This window comes from Pinus tabuliformis, chromosome 3_2 (genome assembly GCF_031772625.1).
Source record: "Pinus tabuliformis cultivar Carrire ecotype Pingquan chromosome 3_2, CPIR1, whole genome shotgun sequence".
NCBI classification, from domain to species: Eukaryota; Viridiplantae; Streptophyta; class Pinopsida; order Pinales; family Pinaceae; genus Pinus; species Pinus tabuliformis.
The window spans coordinates 72660145-72685347 of record NC_142302.1 but is presented as its reverse complement, the minus strand read 5'-3'; the positions used below and the strand labels follow the sequence as shown (position 1 = coordinate 72685347).

The 25203-nt window shown below is 42.0% G+C and overlaps 1 pseudogene; it reads left to right on the top strand.

Annotated features, from left to right (window-relative positions):
* Window positions 1–478: 478 nt before the first annotated feature.
* LOC149179906 (protein trichome birefringence-like 11) overlaps window positions 479–25203 on the top strand; it is a 34194-nt pseudogene continuing 9469 nt past the window's right edge.

Here is a 25203-nt window from a genome sequence, read left to right as displayed (position 1 = left end):
CTGGAATCCGAGGGTTCCTTCCTGATAAACCCCCCTGGCATGGTGAGAGTGCTCTGTTTTGTGCTCTGAGCAGAGAGGACTTGCTATTTTATGGTTTCCTTCTTCGAACTTGAAGACAGTATCCCTCAGGTGTTTATGTTTTAACCTTGCACCAATTCCCTGGTTTTAAAAACTCGACTGTCCGTGTACAGAAGGAAGACTTGGGTTTCCCCAGACAGAGTGCAGAGCTCAATTTCCACCCCTAGCATACATATAACCATGTAAAATTCACATTTTTCCTACACAGGTTAGCCCGGACAGTGCTTTAACTTTTCTACAAGAGGAATTTTTCCAGGAACCGTGGAGAAAAACTTGGACGCAAAACCAACGAAGAAATTTCATGCAACCACAAGTAAACTGTTATTTTGACTCACAGGCAGACTTGTCTCTAACCCTCCAATTCAAGACAGCTCAATTCACCATGTTTTTGACATATACCATGCATTGGAAGGGTGTTTTTGAGCCTACCTCTCTTCGAAACTCCAATTTTGACGAAGGAAAGTCCAGACTTTTCCGCTCCGGAAGGCTACGCTGTGTTTCCTGTAGAGCTTCTTCCTGTAGAATGCTTTGCCGGCTTCTGGAGGATGTTACGACGCTTCTGAACAAGCCTGGGACGCGGGAGAATTTTGAAATAGGCCGAGAAGCTCGGGTTAACAGACTGCGGAGGAGGAGGATGCATACTTCGCTGAGAACAGTTGCAAGTGTAAATGAACAGTGGTTAACGTGAGTTCTTCGGCCGAGCATTTTTGAATTACTGCACAATTCATGGTGGGGGGTGAGGTGGCCAGGCCGATCCGTTAGCCAACGTCACGGCCATCATTCCTCTGCGTGTATCTGACCGCCATTACCTTTCCTCTGCCATTAACCGTCACCACCCTACCAATCCCGCCGATTCTCCCCAACTGGACACTTCCCACGTGTCGGCCGCACGTCTCGTTGGCGAATTCGAACGTAACCGAGCTTGTTCGGATCCCACGAAGCCATTTGACTAATTGTGGGTGGCCAGTTGACTAGCCACCGAATTTGTTCAATCCGAACCATTTCACAGACATGTAGTTTTCGGAATATAGTCTATGCAATTTGACAAATAAGGTTAGACACTTACCTGTGTGGCCGTGGACGTGTTTTGCAGGTTTTGGGACTTGGAACGACTACTTCGCTCGTTGCTGCTTCGTGCACAAGTGCTGGAACTCCTTCTGTCATTGGTTGATGTTGTATTCACGGCTTTGGAACCCGATCCTCGGTTGGCAACGCTGCATGCATAGGTGGTGTTTGGTTTCAGCCGTCGAGGATGTCTTCACGTCCAGGAGGAGCCTTTTTACATCTTTCCTTTTTGTTGGTTTCGGCTGCCCCTGCCTCTAGAGTGTGTGTTCTAGAGGGATCAGCGGCTACAGGACTCCTGTAGGATGTCCTGTAGCTGCTTCTCCTCCTGGGATGTAGGCTAAATGAGCAGGGCTAACTTCGCTGATGAAGAGTCTAGATGGAACTTTGAACAGGTAGAGTTGCGGGTCTTCGCTGCTTAATTTGTCACTGGAAAATTTTCTATCCATCTGAAGAAAACAGGATTTCTTGTATGACTGCAGGAACACATAACCAGGTGGTTGCAATGGCGGTGGAAAGAGATGAAACAAGTGATGGATGGAAGAGAGGGGTGGCTGCAGGCCTAACCAATAGACTCCAAGCTTCAAATCCCCTTCCAAAATCGAATTTGTCCTGCCCGAAGGCTCTACAGGATGTTTCCTGTAGAAATGCAGAACAACCTGTAGAAAGCCCAGAACTTCCTATAGGAGGTGGAATCTCGACCTGAATGTGATCAAATCCCGGGAAAAGTGAGTGGCTATGGAGGGAGTGTCTGTAAGGATGTCCTGTAGCCTGGTACGGATCCATGTCCTCATTTTGCGTGACCTTCTTTATCTGCAATGTATTCCCTGCAACCAGCAATAATTTTACAGAGATTAGGCATGTTTCTTTTTCCTTTTTCTTTCTTTTTTATCTTTTTTATTTTAGAGACGACTAGGGCGCCTCCATGAGGTTTTCACCCCCACTATCTGCCCTGGGCGCCTCAGAGAGGTTTTCACCCAAGGATCTTTTTTTTTTTAATTCTTTTTTTATTCCATTTCTTTAGTTTTTGAGAGATAGCTGAGGCGTCTCCATGAGGTTTTCACCCTCACTATCTGCCCTAGGCGCCTCAGAGAGGTTTTCACCCAAGGATATTTTTATTCCCTTTTTTTTTTTTTTTATGATCAAGGTGTGGGTGGAATAGAGGGAGAGCCCTGCTCTACTACCAACACTGATTTTTCCAAAGTTTCAATGAACTCTTGCCTTGAAAGGGGTTTCTTGTAGATTTTCAATCGATGCCCATTGACAAGCATGGGGATGGCTTCTTCATCAATGGTCCTGATAAGGACTGAACCATTGTCATTGCATTTTTCCACTGTATACGGTCCTAACCATCTTTTCCTCAGCTTCCCTTTGAAATCCTTGTATCTTGAATCATACAGCAGCGCCCAATCTCCCGGTTGGAATTGCTTTTCACTAAGGTGCCGGTCATGCCATATCTTCCTCTAGAGTTGAACTACTTCTGAGTGGAGGAGGGCCTGCATTCTGTGTTCATCTAATCCATTCAACTGCAGTAATCTGTCACGTTGAGCATGGCTGAGATAGAAGTCCAGCTGAGCTGCCACCCTCAATGTGTTGTACTCGAACTCTATGGACAACAGAGCTTTCTTCCCGTAGACCAGCTCATAAGGTGTGAAACCTATTGTAGTCTTCCAAGTGGTGTTGTAGGCCCAGGTGGCCTCAACCAGGCGATCTGCCCAACCTTTCTACTGCTGCTCACCACCTTAGTCAAAATCCCTTCCAATGCTCTATTAGTGACTTCCACCTACCCATTTTCTTGTGGATGATATGGAGTGGAAGTCCTGTGCTTGATCTTGTGATGAGTGAGAAAGTCTTCAATCAGGTTAGAGGTGAACTGGCTTCCTTGAGCGGTGACTAACTCTCTTGGGTAGCCAAACTTGTAGAAGATATTTTCCCTTAAAAACTCAACCACCTTTTCTTCTTTTGCTGCTTTGATTGCCTTTGTTTCTGCCCACTTTGTCAGATAGTCGGTGCACACAATGATGTAAGACCTTTGCTTTGAAGGAGGGTTGATAGGACCCACAAAATCCATGCCCCACTTCTCAAATGGCTCGAAGGTCACTTGAGGTTGGAGAGGCATTTCATCTCTTGGAGTCAGTTTCCCCATCCTCTGACATCGGTCACACTGGCTGATGTATCTTTTGACATCTTGGTGAAGAGTAGGCCAATAGTAGCCTGCCTGTAGAATTTTGAAGGCAATCCCTTTTGCTGCAAAGTGGCCTCTACAAGGCCCATCGTGACAGGTTAGGAGGATGTCAAAGACTTCCTCCTCCCTAACACAACACCTCAAGATCTGATCTGGGCCATGTTTGAACAGGTTGCCCCCGATCCAAGTGAACGGGGCACTCTTCCTCACAATTCTGCTCTTCTCCTTTGAGGATAGATGTGGAGGGAACTGTGTTGAGACCAAGTAATTCGCTATATCAGCAAACCATGGAGAGAGTATTGAGATAGAAAACAGATGTTCATCTGGCATCTGGTCGTCCACTGTCTCTTCTTCACCTGCAGACAAATCTAATCTAGACAAGAAGTCAGCAACAACATTTTCTTTACCTGGCTTGTCGACAATAGTCAAATCAAATTGTTGCAACAAAAGTAACCATCTAATGATACGAGCATTGATATCATGCTTATTCATTAAATATCTAATCACAGCATGATCAGTGTGTACTAATGTTTGATAACCAGTGATGTAGTGTCTGAACTTGTTTAGGGAATGTACTACAGCTAGGAATTCTTTCTCGATTACCGTATAGTTCATTTCTGCCTTGGACAGGCTTTTGTTGACGAAGTATATGGCATATGGTAGTTTCTCCTCAACTTGTCCTAAGGCTGCCCCTATGGCTTTGTTTGAGGCATCAGTGTGGATGTGGAAAGGTAGGGCCCAGTTTGGACCTCTTAAGATCGGGGCGAACATTAGCTTATCTTTCAACTCTTCCAGAGCCCCTTGATAGTCGTCAATCCATTTGAACTCAACATCTTTCCCTAAGAGACCAAACAATGGCGAGGCTAGCTTACTAAAATCTTTAATGAATCTTCTATAATATCCTGCTAAGCCTAGGAAACTTCGAACATCTCTCACCTTTTGAGGAGGTGGGACCTTCTGGATGATAGCAATCTTGTTAGGATCCACCTGTAATCCTTGCTGGGAAATTGTATGACCTAGCACAGTCCCTTCAGTCATCAGGAATTCTCATTTTGCGGGACTGACGGACAGGTTCATCTCAATACACTTGGCTAATACTTTTCCCAGGTTAGTCAATGCTTCTCGGAAGTTGGACCCAGAAGGAGTAAAGTCATCCATATAGATTTCTATCGAATCGTGGGCCAACTCATAAAATATGCTCAATACTGCTCTCTGGAAAGTAGTAGGAGCATTGCATAGCCCAAAGGGAAGGACTCAGTAGGCAAAGGTACCCCATGGAAAAGTGAAGGTGGTTTTATCTTGGTCCTTCGGGCTGATTTAGATCTGGTTATACCCGTTGAACCTATTTAGGAAAGAGAAGAACTTCTTCCCTACCAGTCCATCCAACACTTGATCTATGAAAGGCAAAGGGAAATGGTCTTTCTTGGTGGCTTTGTTAAGTTCTCGGTAATCTACACAGATTCTCCACTTCCCATTCTTCTTGGGCACAAGCACTAGAGGTGAGACCCACTCACTATCGGAGATGGGGTAGATGAATCTTGCATCCAACAATTTTTGAAATTCTTCTTTGACAATGTCTTTAAGGGCTGGATTCATTCTCCTCTGAGGTTGCCTGACTGGTTTACAATCTTCTTTAATGTAAATGTGATGGGTACAGACCGAAGGGTGGACTCATTTCATCTCCTTATAGCTCCAGGCGAAAGCATCTAGATGACTGTTCAGTAAGCTACACAGCTCCTTCTCCTGGGAGGGAGATAGGGAGGAGCTGATCTTTAAGGTTCTTTTGGGGCCAAATTCCACATTCTTAACTCTGGGAGAGGTCGGATCGGTCACACAGAGGTCCACTAAAGCGTTGGCTTGGGTATCTTCCACCAACTGCTCTAAGGACAGTGCACTGGGAGGTGGAATTTGAATCAAATTCTCAATCAAGTCATCCTCGGTTTGAGGGCCTCCCCTGGTGGTTTCCACTGTGCACAATGGTGCAGAGTAGACCTCATCCTCATCTCCCTCTTCCAACCAGAGTGGTAATTCATGTTCTAGCAGAGGTTGGGCAAGAGGGTATAGAACTAGCTGTTTGGACATAGGCCCATTCTTGATGGTCATGCTTCCAGCTCGACAACTGATGTAAGCATTCGCAGTGGCTAACCAGGGCCTTCCCAAAATGAGGGGGTATTCAGTGAGCTTTTCCTTTGGCTGAAGGACCAATAAGTCAGCAGGGTACTCCCAAGAGTCAACAGAGACCAAGACATCTTCCATAATCCCTTCGAGAGTCACAGTGGAGCGATCTGCTAACTGCAAGACTGTCGAGATCTTTCTTAAGGAACTCTGAAGGTTGAGTTTAAGCATGGTGTCCCTAGTCATCACATTAATGGTAGCACCTAGATCAATCAAGGTATGGGGGATTATGGTGCCATTGATGTGGACATCAACTACAGGACTCCCAGGGTCCAAATACCTTGGACAGATTACTTGCCCCAACATTAGATTGGACAGTTGTCCTATGACATTGATAGTCGAGGCATCTCTCTTTCGCCTGCCTGGGTGCCTGAAACACTTCTCATTAATCAATTTGTTGTATATCGGTACATCTTTTATGGCCTGGAGAAGTGGTATTTTCACACACAACTATTTAAGTTCTCCCAGAAGTTCAGTCTCCTCTGGGTTTCGTTGCAGGGTTACCGTTAGTTGCTCAGGAAAGGGTGGGATGGCTTTGGGTTCACTTTCCTGTTTCTCTTCCTCATCCTTCGGGGTAGGGGGTTGGCGATCTAGAAGGACATTCCCAAATCGCAGGTTGATCTCCTGGATCTCCACAGCATAGGTAGGGCATGTTGTCTCCCCAGTGTATACCTGCTGGGCCTGTCTGTTGTTGGGATTCTGGTTCAGTTGAGCAGGCATTTGGGGTTGTCTTGGAGGAGTGGGAGGTAATGGTTGTGGCTAAGCCGGTGGTGGAGGCAGAATGGCGGGAGGAGAGTTGTATTGGGGCCTCTAGCCCGGTTGAGGTGCATTCCACTGAGGTTGTGGCTGGACATGTGAGTGAAACGAATGAGCAGTGGGTTGAGTATGGTATTGAGATGGATAAGACCACGGAGGAGGTGCGGACTAGGAAGGATGAGCAGGGGGAGCCTAAGAAGGTATGTGAGCAGATTGGTTGGGGTTATAATAAGCTTGGGATGTCCCTTGCATCCCCTGCTGGTAAGGTCTGGGCCCATGCAGCCTCCTTTGGTTGAGGAGGTTGAGAGGTTCAGTGGTTTCCTCAGTCCCTTGGTACATGGCTTTAAATCCAGGTAAGGTTGGGCATTGGTTTGTGGGGTGGTCTTCCTCACAAACGAAACATACCTCTACTAAGTGCAATGGACACTCATTCTTAGGGTGCTTCCTCGTACATCTGGGATAGAAAATGGCCAAAGCCCTATCAGCTTCCTCTTTCTTTTGTTGGATTCGGAAAGTATCAAGTTGCATGGCAATTTTCTGTCTCACCTCACTTTTGAGGTCTTCCATCTGATTAGAAAACTCATGCTTAGAGAAGGCGATACTAGCTGAAAGCGGATTCCCCCTACCTCTTTTCCTGGCTACCCTAGAATGGTTTCTAAACACAGTCTTTATGTCTTCATAAGGTAGTTGGTAGATGTCCCCTTTAGCTAGCAAATGGAGGGTATCTAAAAGGTCTTAAGGGACTCCTCAGAGCAGAACCAACTTTAGAGATTCAGGGTCAAGTGTGCACCTGGCCCGTTTGTAGCTAAGTTGGAACCTTTCCTCATAGTCTTCTAAGGACTCATCATTTCCCATGGTCATCTGGAAGATTTCTCCCTTTTTTTCCTTCGACCTACAGTAGTTCCAGTATTTGTTGTTAAAGGCTTGCTGCATCTGAGCCCAAGTGGTGATACTGTTTCCAGGTAACCCCATGAACCAGCGTAATGCTGCATCCTTGAGGGTAGAGGGAAAGAGTTTCAACTTTTGCTCGTCTTCAGCATAGTCATAAGTTCGACAAAGGACAACAAACTCAAACAGGAAGGTATCAGGGTCTTCAGTGGTCAATCCATGGAAATGAGGTAAGGCTGTATGTTTTTCATCTTCATGTCCCCGTTGGTCTCTCGGATGGGGAAGGTACCTTCTATTCTCTCATCATCTTCTCTACCATTTTTGTTTTCAGCCATGGTCTCAAAAGGAATGTTTTCTTGCTCTTCTTCTGTTATAGGATCTTCGTATATCTCAGGAGGTTCACCTATAGGTTCTTCTGGGTCACTGCCACCAAAGAAGTGAGAAGGGTGACTCAGTGAAGTGGTGGCGGTGTTGGGTAGGAATTTTTCGGTATTATCTATGTTCCTATGAGGCATGAAAAGATTTTTGGTTTCTTTTGCTTTTTTCTACTTGTACCTGCAAAATTGAAACAGATGGAATTGCAACTAACTAAAATCTATCTTGCGGAAATGAAAATGCAGAATTGAAATGAAAGCAGGAAAGGACTAATCTATTTTGCTGAAATCAAATTGCAGGAATGAAATGCTAGACTACGCTTGCAGAATTGAAATGCTATTCTACGCTTGCAGAATTGAAATTGTGGAATTGAAAGGCTAATCTATGAAAGCAAGAAATGTCTAATTTACTTTTGCAGAAATGAAATTGCAGAATGGAACTGAAATAAACTACTTAGCAGAAGGTTGGAGTAAAAAAATAGAAGAAAAGCAGCAATTACAAATACTCTGACGCTTCCCCAGAAACGGCGCCAAAAAGATGGTGGGCTCTAGTATTGCAGCAATCATGCTGCAACTCCTGGGACTCCCTTCTTTACTTTTATCAACCAGTAGTTCGTAATAAACTTGGAAGCGATGGTGTTGTATGCACAAGTACTAGCTCTTGCCGCAGCTGTCACTTGGTCAGCTGGCACAAGTCCGCTAGGAGCTTAAGCCAACTTCTATGAGCTCTGAGAAGAATCTTTTTAACTGATGGACAAAAGCTAACTCAAAGAAGGTTGATCTACTTGCAGAAAGAAACTGGAAAGCTGAAAGGAAACGTAAACCCTAGCAAACCCTAATTTTACCAGCTAGCCCTACTGATGCAAGAAAGAGGATGCAAGCTACTGAAAGAGATGACATTGACTTCTAGGAAGGTAAAATGCATGTGTCTAAGCTGCTTCTACAGTAACATCTGAGAAAAACATCTTTTTGTATTTTTGGATAAGTTGTCAAAATTATCATGCATGTGCTTTTAACTGGTTTTTGACTGTGCAGAGGTGGATTTGCGAGAGGAAATTCTTGCAAAAGGTTGGGAAGGTTCGAAGAGGGCCTAAGGGGTCCCTAGCACCCTTCCAGAGAGTTTCACAAAGTTTGGCTATCAAGAAACCACGTTTGTGAGCTTCTACAGGAAGTCTGTAGGGGTTCTAAAGGATGTTCCGAAAAGAGGATTTTGGGGGGTGGATGGAGAGAGAAAGGTGAAGGAGTGAGTATGGAGGTAGGATAAGGGTATGAGGAGGTCCAGGACTTGGTGGTGGAGCTGAGGAGAGATGAGGATGGCTGGATTTGTTCAAGGAGAAGTGGAGCAATGTTGCACAAAAATATGGAAACTAAGTCAAGGTGTAGCAAATATGAGGCAAGAATCAGAGGTAGGGGATGGAGCAGCTGGGATTGATGGAGTATAGGTAGATGGATAGGTGTTACAGGTGCTCTGCAAGTTTCTTCTCTAACTGAACAAACAATGACTTGAAAAAACCGATGACCTAGCTACTTTATTCTAATCTAGCCTAAGTAACAGCAAAGGTAATGAACATAAGTTTATTTGCAATGAAATTACATGAAATAGTTATGCAAACTACGCAATCATGAATCTGAATGCTTAACCACAACTGGTATCAACTTCTGCAAATGAGAGTCTAACACTAATGATTGCATGGTGAGGCAATGACAGTGTTTTTGTTGGCAGCAAGGTCTCCTTTGTCCCAGCTCATGATCCCACTGAGGGAGAGGTGAGATCAGAGGTCCTTGATGGCATTTTTCTGGATATCTTCCCTGTTAATAACCTATCAACTCAATCTGAACATAAAAAGCCTTTCTAATCATCAACAATGACCTAGATAATCAGCAAGATTTTAATCTACTTAACATAAATTATTTTGCAAAGACATAAAAAGCAAATAACAATACATAAAGGAAGCCTTGGCACGTGGGTTGGGCCCAACCCCAAGAGCTATAGGCTCCTACGAAAAACTCATAATTGATGCCAAGTAAAGCTGCTTTTCATTACTCAAAAATAATCATATCACAAGAAAGTTATACAGCAATAGCTAAAAATGAGCTGAGATAATGATAGCACTATAGTGCAAAACCCAACAGCTCCAAAAAGTAAACTACGAAGGCTGAAGCCTTCCTATTTATGCCCTATGATGGTCCTAGCAGCCCTCCTTAACTTAAGGGGCTCGGCTGTTCAAACTGAACAATAAACAGTCACTCTTCACAAAGTTGCTCGACTGCCTTTAGGATTCGTTTTGGTGGCCTGCTGAGCTCCGAGTTGAGGGTGGAGATTTCAAGGAAGGGCCATTTATTGCAAAAGACAACCTTTCCTACGAATCCTCACCCTTGCTTGCTCATGCTTGGCTGTCACCTGGCTCATAATTGCTTGGCTTTGTTCTAAAATTTGTCCAAAAAACCTGAAATAACCACGTATTAGCCTCCTTGGTAAAGTGACCACCCTTGTCGGCCGGATGAGTCATTCTTGCAGACGATATCGACCTCCCTAGTATCTAATGATATCTAGCAACAAGCAAACCAAAAAAATTCTATCTTTCTCTAAATATGCAATTTATAAATAAAGGCAAACAAGTGTTTTAGGCCTACCTTGGGTCCAATGCAAGTTTGTGGAAGCCTCGCTCCATTGATCCAAATGAGATCCCTTGTAGAGAATCTGTAAACACAAACAAGCACACAAATTAAATAGCACCTGAAAAGCCAATATAATGAAGCATACTTATCATGATGATCAAGGAATTCATGAAACAAATCACATAAGACAATTTGTTGAGAAAAATGAATCTGATTGTATTAACTTAAATCAAAGAAGAACTTTACAACCTTATGCCTTGATGTTGTACAAGCTCCTCCCAGGGTCCAGCAAGAAGTCTCCTCTACTTTGACAAGTTTCACTCTCTTCCCAATGAAGCCAAAAGGTATGTGATCTCTCCTCTCAAGCTTAACTAGGAAGTCTCAATTCCAACAACATTTACCCTCAAAAATGTTCGGCTTCTAACCAACCTAGCAACCAGCCCAATGCCTTAATTTATAGTGCAATGGAGGGAAGTTATTAGGCCCTCCTTCAAAGGGATAAAGCCCTCCTTCAAAGGGATAAGCTCCTCTCATCAAGGGATTAGCTCCTTCACTTTTGGGATACATGAACCACCTAGGAGCGAACCATCCACGTCAAGATTCCTTCTAGAATCATCTAGAATTAACCCAAAGTGAGTTTTTAAGAATAAACTTGCGCCTTTTTGACTTTCACAGGGGTCCGCACCCACTCCTTTAGATACAAAGTGGGAAGGTCCGCAGGTAACATGAACAAGGGGTGCGGGACCGCATGCAATAGTGAGAGAAAGTGTGGAACCAGAGCTTTATTGATTTTCAAAGTCTTTCTCTCATTTTCAAAGCTTGACATGAAGAGCTGAGGTTTGAGACTTGCTTAGGAGGACAGTATGAATGATGATAGACCCATACTGACTGCAAATAGTCATGGTGACAATATTTTGTGTAACAGATTGCCCCCTAAAGTGCGAAGTTTGTAGTAGATGAGGATTTCATTTATCATCTAAGAAGAGTGAAGTACTTTATCATTTCGAGGATCATCTTGTGGAGAGCCCGGTTGGAACCTGTAAAAACATTCAATGCAAAATATATATATGAGAGCATATCATCGCTAAGGTAGGCATTCCCATACTCAGATCAAAACTAACTAGAAAACTAACTATTGCTCTGATATAGGAATGATCTTGTAATACATCACAAGTATAGACACATGTAGACACAGTATGGACGCAGCCATTTGTTTATAAATAGTCCACTGTATAATAAATACAAAATTCCTCGCAGCCTGGATGGTGGAAACTAGATCCAGGGTCTTGATTTCTACTTCCCGAAATAGTACGATTCTAACCATGTGAATGAATGTGTCGAAGTCAAACATGGTAGAAACCACTTGATTACCAGTCAATGATGTAAAATGTTAACAAGTGCGAGAGAAACCACCAGTAATGTCAATGGCTCTCAAAGTACTCAGTACAATCCATGAAATGTGAATAGATGTGTTGATGTCGAACATGTCACGGATTCCTTTGATCGAAGGTCAATGATGCAACCTATCATCGAAGGCGAGAAACCTGCCATTGAGGCATGCAGATCCCAAGGTACTGACGATTTCTAGATCACCTTTCAATGAGCTGAAGTCGATAGAAAGCGATCCATCGTAGGCAAGCCCACAACACGAAATCATAGATCAAGTTTGAAGAAATTTAGTTGCAAGGACTGACTCAGGGATGGTTAAGATGGATGACAAATATTTTGCAGATGAATGATTTATTTGCACTGTCCTCTTGAACACATAACGACACAACAGATGGTTTGGTGACAATTGACCCAAAGTTAATACCCAGAAACCAGCTAAAGACTTTCAATATGGTTTGATCAATTGTTAGGCAAAGGATTTCCCAACCCAGGCGAATAAAAGTGTCATGTTCAAGAGTGGTTACAAAGTATGACAAACAGGCTAATCTTTCTCTCTTTCCCCCACCATTTTTGGCAAGTACCTCTTTATTTTTGACAAGCTTGAGGAGGATAACATTTGCTTGATTATAAGCTCATCCTTCGGATGAGACCAACTTAGTTTAAATTCGAACCCTAAGAAGGAGTGGTCCGTTCCTGTTTGTAATTGAACAGGTCCTTTACTTTTAAATTTTAACGAGTCCAGTATAGGAGAAACTCGGTGTTTTTTAATTTTAGAGAGTCTGAAAAAACTTAAGAAAACTTCGTGGTTGTCATTTTTCGTAAATTTGTGTCTTTCAAGCCCGAAAAAGTATAAAATAATACTTGAGAGAACCGCTTGATCATTACGACCAAGGATTACTTTTCATAATTAGTGCCTATGATCTGAAAAAGTAAAAAAGCGATCAATGACACATCGTTTTATAACCAATATTGAATTTGAAACGACAAAATCCCGGCAATCTTTTCATCTTTTTATGGTCAGAAAAGGGCTGTAAGTGGACCATCTTTTTAGTTCCATTTTAACGAGTTTAAAAAGAAAAAATTCGGCAATCTTTTCATGTTTTAGGAGTCAGAAAAGAGCTTAAAGGTGACTCTAATGTTTTTTGTCGAAAATGACCAATTTTGCCTGAAAAATCCGTTATCCTGCACAAAAACTCAAACATTACTCATACCTGTTTAAAATAGACAAAAATGCTGCAAAAGTTACCTCTTTAAAGTGAAAAATAAACAAATTAAAACTCATTTATTCAAAAAATCTTATAAAAAGGGCTTTTGTAAATTCATTTTTACCATTTGACTTCATAGTGAGAAAATAGAGCTTTTGGTCATAAACTTCCCGTGAAGATTGCGGAAAATCCATCTGTTGAAATCGAACGCCGTCTCCTCCAGGTAATCTACATCATCCTACTCTTTCATTTCATCCATTTCAAATTTGTTTTTAGGCTTTGATTTCATTTTTTAAGGAATTTTTAGGTTAGAAACCCGCGCATGGGGGCCTGCAGGCATGGCACAGGTAACCTGCAGACCCCGACTTTTTCGTAAAAGGAAAAAAGTCAGGGGTCCACACCTGCCATGAAGACAAAGTGCGGACCCACTCACTATCTCTAACAGAGAGGTTGCGGTCCCCACAGCAAGGGTTTTTAAACCTAAATTTCTCAAATTCCACCCAAAAATTTTGGTTTTAGATATTCTAATTCGCCTTTTTATTGAATGTAGGGTATACATCATGCTTGATTGGCGAGAACGGGAGCATGAGGATGTAGATCTTGCCACGATTAATCATCAACCTTCGATTGATGCATTGAAGGCGTGTGGCTTATACAAATTCTAGGCCATACCTGGCATGAGGGCCCAGGTGGACTTTTTGCAGTGGCTGGTAGACAGGTGGAGCATACAGGACCAATGCTTCTTTATTGGTGGTCACCAGCTCGAAATGGAGCTGGAAGACATTTACTTCTTGACTAGCTTGCCTAAGAGAGGTGAACATTTGACTCTATTCGGGACTAGGCCAGGTGGCCAGTCTGTCGATAGCCTTCGGCTAGAGTTTTGCAACGACCAAACTAGAGACAAAGGGATAGATATCAAAACCATATCCCTTCCTGAACTGAAAGTGATTGCATTTACTGTTACCAGGCTCTGCGGAAGCACAACACTACATATAGCCACTAGATCCCAAATGCGGATGGCAGTAGACTGCTTTCAAGGCACCATCTTCAACTGGTGCGATGCCGTGTTGGCTAATATAAAAGGCCAACTGACTAGAGCAAAGAACGGACAATTGAAGACCTTTGGATATGGTGCTTTAGTCGTCAGCTTTGGTCTGGAGAGGGTCCCAATGTTGGTCCCACAGCATCCCACTGTTGGAGCTGGACTTCCCCGAGAGCCCAAACTGATGCGTTGGGTTGCAGTTATGGCCCGTCAACCTGAGGAGGGGACATAAGTCGTTCGATTCACTCCTGAGCATTTTCATTGGTTGGAGAACCAAATTTTTGCTATTCAGGACTTTCCTTATGCTGGGGTAGATTATCGTGGTGACCCAGACATGGCTCTTCCACCAGGAGAGCAATGGGATGACTCAGGTAAAATCATTTTCAACATTTTCTAATTTTTTTTTTTTTTGTTTTTATCTCGTCCCAAAATTGATAGTAAAAGTTTTAAATGCAGATGTAGGTCCATGGCAACCAGCCACTCTCCGGCCCTATGAGAGGAAACAACCAGCTGCAGCAGCACCAGCCCCACAGGACGAATCCACAGAGACCTTGGCCGAATTGGAGAGCCATCTAGAGCGTTTGACAGTAGACATTCCAGAGACCAGCATAGATGACATTCCTCTTAGGCTACAACGCTATGTGATTGGGGTCCTGGGACCTTTCTGGAGGTTCCTTTGTAAGGTGGCCTGTACAGTGGTTTCTTATCGTGATCATCACCAGTGATAGGATGATCGCCTATTGTAGACACATATGACATTTTTTGCTTTTTGTACTATCATTTTTTCCGATCATAAGGTGTTTTTCAACCTATGATCAAAGACGATGTATATTTGACACACTTCTATGCTATACTATATCACTATTACTGGCTTATCTTGTAAAACATGTTATGGAATGTTTTCAAATTTACTTGTATGATTATTGAAAATGTCTACTTAACATTCGAGAAGCAATTGCGTCTTCTAATGTATTTAAATATCTTGGAATATGCTGATATTCAATATAGTCAAATTCACGTTCCAAGAGACGAACTCTAAAAAATAATCTCAATAACACTGGATTTCTAATGGCATATATTCTATTAAGCTGTAATACAACGAGTTCAGAATCTAACCTCACTATCAAACTCCGAATCCCAAATGAAATAGATTTAGATAATAACTCGATCACTGCACTATACTCGGATGTTGTTCGTTGTTTGACCGAGGCTTACCCCATGCATAGATACGAACTCGTCAGAGGGTGAATAGATAACCCAAGCTTCGGAAGAAATGTTCCGTGTATTACGACAAGCACCATCAGCAAAACCAATGTATGTTTGGAGAGGCGTTGACATTTGCAATATCAAGAGAAAAATCAAGATAACCAGGAATAATGACAAAAAACACTCTCTAAGCTAAGCACACTTTTAAACTAAAACACACCAGTTAGAAAGAAAACTAACCCTAACTAAAAATCTCCACACCCAGATTTAAGCATAATACCTCTTCAGGTAAAGACCATTTCTGGGTTTACCTAAAGAGACCCCGTCAAAGTCTACCAATTCATAGGCCCCTTTTGCCAGCTTATGCTTAACAACATAAGGACCATGCCACATGGGTACGAATTTTCCAACACCTAATTTATCATTTGCTTGATCGTACAATAAGACTAGGTCTCCTTCCGAAAAATTTCGAGGGGTAACATTTCGATCATACTGAGCTTTAATACGTTTGGCATGAGTTTCAATCGCTAATGCAGCATCACATCGATTCTCATCTAGCTGAGCCAAGTATAACAAACGTTTTTCCTCTTCGGAAGTGGCTGGAAGTAATTCGATGGCCATTTGCAATGACGGGATTTCGCATTCAATGGGTAACACAGCTTCCAGACCATAAACTAGTTGGAAAGGAGTGAACCCGGTTGACGTTTTTACTGAGGTTCGATACGCCCAAAGCGCTGAAAATAGCATGTTATGCCAATTCGACCTATGAATCCCAATGATTCGTCGGATCATGATGACTAGAACTTTGTTGATGGCTTCAACCAGACCATTAGCCTGTGGATAATATGGAGTTGAACTGTCATGACGCAAGCCAAGTTGGTCTGTAAGTTAAGTCATCATAATTTTTCAAAAATGACGCCCATGATCAGTGATAATCGCTTGTGGAACACCAAACCTAGCAATTATATGATTGAACACGAAAATCGCAGCAGTTTTGCCATCTGCCTCAAATGTAGGCATCGCCTCGGCCCACTTGGTAAAATAATCTACCGCAAGGATGATATACACATGCCCCCCAGCCGAGTGAGGGTTACATGTAATAAAATCGATACCCCATTTCGCAAAAGGACCGACGGCAATTATAGGGTGGAGAGGAGCAGGTGGAGTGTGCATCTTTCAATCAAAAATTTGGCAGTTGTGGCATTTTCGAACCGCGTTAATACAATCTTTAAACAAAGACGGCCAAAAATAGCCAGCGCGCAATATCTTTTGGGCTGTGGCAAACCCAGATATATGACCGCCACACGCTCCAGAGTGACAGTCATTTAGAACCCTTCCAGCTTCCTCATGAGTTAAACAACATCGGAAAACAAAGTCTGCCCCACGACGATAAAGTGTAGCTCCAATAATTTTGAATTGTTGGGACTAGCATCGTATTTTTCGACATTCTGACCTTGAAATTTCTGACCGAAAGGATTGGGTCTGGAGATAAACTATGATATCCCCATACCATGGATCTAAAGTGTTGATGAGAAACAAGGATTCATCCGCAATGGGCTCCTCCGCCACAGTTTCCGTGTGAGCATGCGGGAAGTCACACATCAACTCCACAAAAACTAAAGATTTCTTCGACTTAGATATTTCAAATTCCAAGTCGAACTCCTGCAGGATTACAATCCATTTGGAGTACTTTCCCCCTAGCAATTGTTTGGTCAAAATATAGATCATAAGGTTGCAATCAGAAATTACTGTAGTTTTTCGTAGTAAGATGTAATGACGAAAACGTTGGACAGCTTGAACAGCTGCCAATGCCAATTTCTCACATGTGAGTATTTTAAAGTGCAACTAAGGTAATATATCACATGTTCACTACCGAGTTCATCTTCCTAAACTAACACCATTCCAATGGTGGAATGCGAGACGGCAATATACAAGAAGTAGTCCTGGTTGTAGTTGGAAGGATGTAGTAACGGTGCATGGGTCAACGCGTGTTTCAGTGCATCAAAAGATTTGTCAGCTATCTCATCCCAAAAGAATGGAGTATTATATTTCAACAACCGGGTAAAACCCTTTGTGATCTCGGCGTAGTTAGGAATGAATCGACGTAAAAATTTTGCTTTCCCTTGCAAACTTTGGAGTTGGCGAAGACTCGAAGGAGGAGGCAATTTGACAATAGCTTCAACCTTCGAGGGATCAACGCGAATGCCGGCTTTCGAAAAAACAAACCCCAGTAACCGACCCGTTTCTAAACAGAAAACACACTTGTGTGGATTCAACCTAATTCGATAATGCCTACACCTCATAAAGATTGCTTGTAAATGGATGAGATGATCAGCTCGATGTAATGAATGAGCTGGTAAATCACCGAGATAGGGTTGCACAATGTGCTTGATGTCATGAAACGCGTAAGACATGGCTCTTTGAAAAGTTGCCCGGACGTTCTTGAGCCCAAAAGGTAATTTCCAATAAGCAAATGTCCCCCATGGACAAATGAAAGCCGTTTTGGTTGATCATCAAGTAGAATATTTATTTTATTGTATCTGGAAAAACCATCCATGAAGGAGAATATTTCACTGCCGGCACAATCATCAATGATTTGATCGATATAGGGAGTTGGGTAATTGTCTTTTGGACAGGCTCGATTAATATCCCTATAATCGATACATATTCTTATTTTCCCTTGCTTTTTGTTAACAGGAGCAATATTCGATACCCAATCCGTTAACAGAATCGGATAAATGAAACCTGCTTTAAGTAATTTTTCAACTTCTGCTTTAATGGCAGCAGCTTTTCGCGGGTGAATCTGACGCAAATGTTGCCGGACTGGTTTAGCATCCGGGTAAGTTTTGATTTCATGAAAAACAATTACTGGGTCAATTCCTGGCATTTCCTCATATGACGAGGCAAACACGTCGTGAAATTCTTGACATAGGGCCTTATATGTTTGAATTTCATCTTCCGTACAAGAGGAACCTATATGAATGTTTTCAACAACTCCAGGCTTAACCGAAATATCAATAGGAATAGTTCGAGAAATGTTTCCCAAATTTAACTCAGAATCAAGATTTTTCATGGGATTCTGAGGTTCCTTGACATATTCAGTCGTAAAAATAGATGAAAAATCATTTTCAAAGCAATCAATCTCAGGTAAAAACGAAGATCTATGATGAAGATCTTCCCATGGTAAATCATCGACACATAGGATTTCACTAATTTGCTCATCAGTGTGGACAAGTTCGGAAAACGTTGTTGAATCTGAGTTTGATGTTGAAAGTGATTCCTCATGGACCACATTCATTAAGTCAATTTCGGTTGAAGAAGGGTCGGAAAACGACTGCACGGCCTAATACGCAATTTCATATGCTGTTTCACGAGCTTTTTCTAATCTAGCTAATGTTCCCCGCTTTGGAATATTAGGAGTAATCCCATGGGAGCCTGGGTTTCCTGTTTGCACGTCCTATGACTAAGACTCTCTCCACGTCCTAAGCATCTATGTGTGTCCCTTGAACTTGAAGGAATTTTCACTTGTCCAAGACTGTGCCACGAAACTCAAAGGAATAACATCACTAAATGAATCTATCTCAGATTCGGAAGGTACGATCCAAGGATCATCATAAACAATAGTGTCTGACGAAATCATATGAATGGTTGCAGTAGAAGACGATGCGTTGATAGGAGGAAAAGGAAAAGTTCCTAGTAAACCAGAATCTTTAACTAGTCCTACTCCAACATCCTTATACGGGATAGTTGTTTTGCCGACATGCTGAATACTTTCAGAAGAGGCTGGGTCGGATGAAAAGTAAGTCAGCTGGTCTATATTTACGATCTTTCCATTATGAGGAAACTTTATAAGCCGAAAGACCGATGAAACAACAGATGTCATAGCGTAATACCAATTACGACCCAAGAGAAGGTTGTAATCTAGAGGGGCATCAACCACCTCCACATCTAGATTAAAATTTTTGCCTTTAACCCCTATAGGTAAATCCTGTAGAATGCCAAAAGGATGAAACCCACGACCATCAAAGGCCTTTAGAATCATCGGGGATTGATTAAGCGTAGGAGAACCAAGCAATCTCCAACACTCGATCGACATAATACACGCTGAGGCTCCCTCATCAATCACAGTCTTATAACAAGGTCTGTTTTTTACTAACACTGGAATCTCGAAAGCCATTTGATGAGGTAAGCACGGTGTACTATTTTCTAGATCGAAAATTCTAAGGTTTGAGTCCTGAACGTCAATAGCTCCTATAGTCGACAATAGCAATTTACGTTGTGCTGGACATGATTGCAGCACTTCCAAAGCCGACATTGCTGAAGGTGAAATAGCCAAATCTTCAGCAATTTTATAGTTCTGAGCCGCTCGCATGTGGATTGAAAGCTGACTTTCGAAGTATACCCTTGGCGGGTGGTTTGATTACTAAGTCTGGGTTAGGTTTCTCGATTTGTAGTGGATTAGAACCAGGAGTTGAAGTTGATGGGTACAAATGAGAAGATTCTGCTTCCTTACCATCAACAGGACTTTTACTTCCATAATCTTGCGATCGAGTCGCAATCCTAACATGGGACATCATCATTATGGGTTCTTCGGAGGCATTTGAGGAAGAACCTATCATCTTACTGTCTTGACTAGGAAAAGGATCTTTCAAAAAAGCAAGCGTTTGGGAACCTTTGACGATTTTCGCAACCTCTGCACGATGAGGGCAGTCTCTTGTAAAATGCTCTTCATCACAAATGAGACAAGGATAACAAGGTTTGCGTTTCTCATCAGTTGATTCCGTTTTTTCTGGTTTCTCTTTCGAATTTTTATCTGTTTTATTTTTCTTCTTCCCTTTCTTTTTACCGTTGAATTTTGATTTGGCTGTAGATGACTCTACAACATGAATATCAGCGGAAATTTCCGCGGAAGAATCTCCTGTCGAGGAATCTGGAAAAGTTATGATAGGAGAAGAATTCTTGGAAGATTTCTTCTTACTTTTGGTATTAACCGTACCAATCATACCATCAGCAGCATGAGACCCTGAAGGAGCTGCAGTTATTCGATTTTGTTTAGGAAGGTCGGGGATTTTCTCGTGTAACGTACCTGACTACGTATAAACTAAGTCAAGGTACTGAGCTTGAGCAATTACTTGCTCTTCAGTAACGACTCCTGCCTTAGCTACATCCTCAGTGATCTTCGGTAATAAAGATTTGAAAAACCATTCAGCTAAGATCTAATCTGGGATAAAAACCTTCACTAAACGCCGTCGACGTCTCTATTCATGAATGTGATCTGAAATGTAAGTGGACGTTGACTACTTTAATGAAGTTAATAATTCCGTGCCATTGTCATATCTGACTGGCAACTGAAAATGAGTTAAAAACGAAGTAGCTAACTGACTAAAGTTATAAAAAGTGGCTCGCGGTAACTCAATGTACCACTTGGCCACAAGACCAATTAGAGTGCGCTGGAAAAGCCTTAAATGGATTGAATCATCTGAAATGGAGTTAGATGCACACCAGAGGTGATAAGTCATCACATGGTTCAACGGGTCCTCTCCTGATTTGCCTTCAAACTTAGGAATATCACTAGGCAACTTATTTGGCATTGGCGGCCAAAACGGAAGATAGTTAATTGGATCGTTCGTAAAGCACGACAAGTCAGGAAAGTCCAAAGTTGCAATGAATGACAAACGATGATTAGGGTCCCTGAGACCCTAGGTCATGAAACCAGCCCTAGGAGGAGGATATCCAGGATAACTAGGAATTGGAATTGCATTTGGGATATTATATCCTCCCGGAAAACCAGGATTAACCGGACCATACTGGGGTTGTTGAGGTTACTGATATGTATATCTAGGGTATGGTTGATACTGATAGACTGGATGCTGCACAGCAGGACCGAATTGGTACTGTCCCTGGTATGATTGATAAGTAAATTGAGGTTGACTTGTGACAACCGTACTTGGACCAGGTTGTCCTATAGGCATTTGAACCGATGTCTGAATTGTGGATCCAGAGTGAGGTAAAGATGTCTGAGGAGTTGATACAAGGATAGTAGAAACCGGAGCTATCGATACTCCAGAAGTAGGTGGGGTAGATTGAACGGATGTTGCAGCAGTTGCGACAGTCGTTTGAGGCGGAGTATGAGGCGTACTAGGCCCAGGCTGAGAAACTACAGAAGGTGCAGAAGTTTGAATAGTAGACTGGATAGGTTGCTGGGGTGAACCAAAAACCAAGGGTTGTCCAGTTTGAGATGACAACTACACATTCGGTTGCAAGATCTATTGAGATTGAGATGGATCCCACACGAAGTTCATTCCGGGGTATGGACCCATAGCAGGTTGAGAATATTGAGGACCATAACCGGGTTGAGGGTAGGGTTGATAATTCAACAGTACATTTCCAGCTCCTTGGACAAATGATTGACTGGAAGGTGGTTGGAAACCTTGGGTTGGGTACCGACCTTGAGGTTGATAACCTTGAGGCACGTACTGATACTGGGGTTGACCTTAAGGTACATATTGATACTGGGGTTAACCTTGAGGTACATACTGAGTCTGGGGTTGAACTTGAGGAATGTACTGTCCTGTGGGTATGTACTGTCCTTGAGGTTGCCCCCCAGGCGGAAATTGGGTACCTTGAGGTTGCCCCCCAAGCGATAATTGAGGACTTTGAGGTTGCCCCCCAGGCGGTAACTGGCCACCTTGAGGTTGCGGATTAGGAATAGTACCTGACATCATAAGAATATCTTCTACACTCAACGGCTTAGTTCCGTCATTACTAGTTAATAACCCTTGTTCAATAGGTTGAGGAGATGCTCCCGAAAAAATACCAGTAAGTGACTGATACCCAGAGGGAACAGAAGGACCGCCGTATAAAAAGGTTTCTAGAGATTGAGAAAACATGGACAACTGTCTTGACATATTTAATGGAGGATAGTAACCCCTAGGTGTTGGGTGAAAAGGAATGCGAGGTGGTGAAAAACTTAGTCTCGGGTTTTCCAAAAAATTGTTCAATGAAAGATACCAAGCATTGCTCCTAGGTGGACTGTAAAAGATTGATTCATGCTCCCTAAGTTCTATAGTTGGTTGATTTTCAGGGATAGGGATACCTTCTTCCGGAGTAGCAAGTTCTTCAATAACTATAAGTCCAGAAGGAAGATTTTGGGTAATTACTCTTTCTACCCTGGGTGAACCAAGACCACTAGAAGTTGGAGAGGAAAATTCTGATGTTGGAGTAGCAGCAATTCAGTTTCGGGTTCAGATATTTCAGGTTCCTCACCTAAATCACTAGTAGATGAAAAACTACCAGTAATTTCAGAAAATGAAATAGATTGCGGATTATAATCTGTTACTAGAGCTTAATAATCAGGATGTACAACCAATGAAGACTCTCCTTCTTCAGGTGACCCAACTCTACTATCTCTAGGAGTTACAAGGGCTCGTAACCCTTCAGGCTGGCTCGGTGAAAACTCAGGAGGTTGGCCCCGAAGTCTATGGGACTTCCTCGGTAGTTCAGCCATGATTAAATATTTTAACTACTTCACACACAAACAAAGAAAAATCTCAATGAAAACCACCTAAAGCCTCTAAAGAACCAAACAATTTTGGATCACACGCCTAAAGAATCTAGGAGATCAAACCACACAAAAACAGTAACTTTCCGTACTGAAAACACTAGTTGGTGATGAAATCCAATGTCGCAAAGTTCAATACAGAAATGGCGGTTGGAACAGTTACCCTGGCAACCTGCTTAATGAATATACTAGCACAAGTTTCTCCACTAAACCGTCTCGAGTGAAGATAACCCCCCAAAAAATCCAAGTGAGTCTAGCCGACGTCTGCTCCAGGTACAGTGGGATCTTCCCTCCACCGTCACCTTAAGAAAGAATCCTATAGAATATGGTCACTATGGTTACCAACGGAAACAAATATACCTAGGGGAACAGTCTACGATCCGATACGCACGCAAGGGCAGAGTAACAAGCTCAATCCCCTTGAAGGCTCCTTGACATAATCCAAGGTTTACCAACAAGTGACCCCAGACTCCTCGACAATGGTTAATCCGAGGTTTACCATTTTTAATACGTAAATATCTTCTATCGTTCCCAATGAGGAAGGATTGATTCCCACACTAGTTCAGATATGATCTCGTGCTTCTCCTTTAATAGGAGCTTTCCCAGAGCATAGATGTAACAATTGGATTTTATCTCCTACCGCAAGATACAGCTACTTGTTTGTTTTACTATCTTGGAGAGTTAATTACTCCCTACTCCAAGATACTAGCCTAAGCTATGTTGGTGATATAGAGCCCTAGAAATAAAAAGATTACTAGATAGATTTTACTTTAAGCGTTATTTTTATTGGTTTTTCTTAAGTCAAAAGGTGCGGAGATGAAACTTATGGTGTGAAGACTCGACTCCAAATCACTAAAAAATGCATTTAAGATGATAAGAAATCTTTTCCCTTCAATGAATTTCTAGCTAGGAAAGAGTTGAGAATGCAAATGCTTGTAAAAACAAATCTTTCTTTAACAAACAAATCAAAAGAAGAGATTTTTGTCTTTTCCAATACATCAAAAATGAGACAACTAGTTATGCTCACGAAAATTTCCCTTTTCTTTCAAACACTCAAACACTACAAAAACAAACTTTTTCCAAAAGAGATTTTTTTATTTTTTATTATTTATAAAACACTCAAAACTATGGAAAAATCTAATCTTGAGATCTATAAATTCTAAAACTATTTGAAGTAAAATCTTACAAGATTTCTTTTCAAGGATTTTTTACTTAGCTATAAGCAAACTAAGGAATAATTTGTCCAGAATCACAAATCAGTCAAAAAACAACCAATTTTTGTTTTCTTTTCTAAAAATGAAATCCAAAACTTTTAACACAAGTCCTTTTGAAGTTTCACAAAGAGAAACACAAGATGGATTCCTTAACAAAGGCAGATTTTGGAAACGGTCAAACTCATAAGAAGGCCAGTAAAAACCAAGGTGATATGAGGCTTCTAAGGCTTCTAAGATCTGAGCTACTACAAGACCAAAATGAAAATCAAGCCCGGCAACCAAAACTTCTAGGAATTTCACCTAAAACCCTAATGCCAGTGGAATTAACCTAAGAAAAGTTCCTGACAATTCATGTGCAGATCTGGGTAGAGGCTAAAAACACCTAAACAAATCCTAAGCTGACTAAAAGAGAAAATCTTAAGTTTTTCAAAATTTTGACAGGGTCCGTAGGCCCGCAGTTCACACAGGTGCAGGACCGCTCTGTGTGTAAAGCAAAAGTGCGGATAGGTCCGCACTGTGTTACAAGCAGAGGGTGCGGTCGTCTCCCAAAAGTATGAAAAACAAAAAATAATTCAAGATCTACCAAACCTACCCAATTCCACACACATCAAGCCAAAAACAGAAACAAAAACATAGTTTCTCAAGTCAAAGTAAAAGCAAATCAAAAAATCAAGTCCCCAGCAGAGTCGCCATTTTGTCGGCCGGATGAGTTGTTCTTGCGGACAAGACCGAACTCCCTAGTATCTAATGATATCTAGCGACAAGAAAACCAAACAAATTCTATCTTTCTCTAAATATGCAATTTATAAATAAAGGCAAACAAGTGTTTTAGGCCTACCTTGGGTCCAATGCAAGTTTGTGGAAGCCTCGCTCCGTTGATCCAAATGAGCTCCCTTGTAGAGAATCTGCAAACACAAACAAGCACACAAATTAAATAGCATCTGAAAAGACAATATAATAAAGCATACTTATCATGATGATCAAGGAATTCATGAAACAAATCACATAAGACAATTTGTTGAGAAAAATGAATCTGATTGTATTAACTTAAATCAAAGAAGAACTTTACAACCTTATGCCTTGATGTTGTACAAGCTCCTCCCAGGGTCCAGCAAGAAGTCTCCTCTACTTTGACAAGTTTCACTCTCTTCCCAATGAAGCCAAAAGGTATGTGATCTCTCCTCTCAAGCTTAACTAGGAAGTCTTAATTCCAACAGCATTTACCCTAAAAAATGTTCAGCTTCTAACCTCCCTAGCAACCAGCCCAATGCCTTAATTTATAGTGCAATGGAGGGAAGTTACTAGGCCCTCCTTCAAAGGGATAAGCTCCTCTCATCAATGGATTAGCTCCTTCACTTTTGGGATGCATGAACCACCTAGGAGCGAACCATCCACGTCAAGATTCCTTCTAGAATCATCTAGAATTAACCCAAAGTGAGTTTTTAAGAA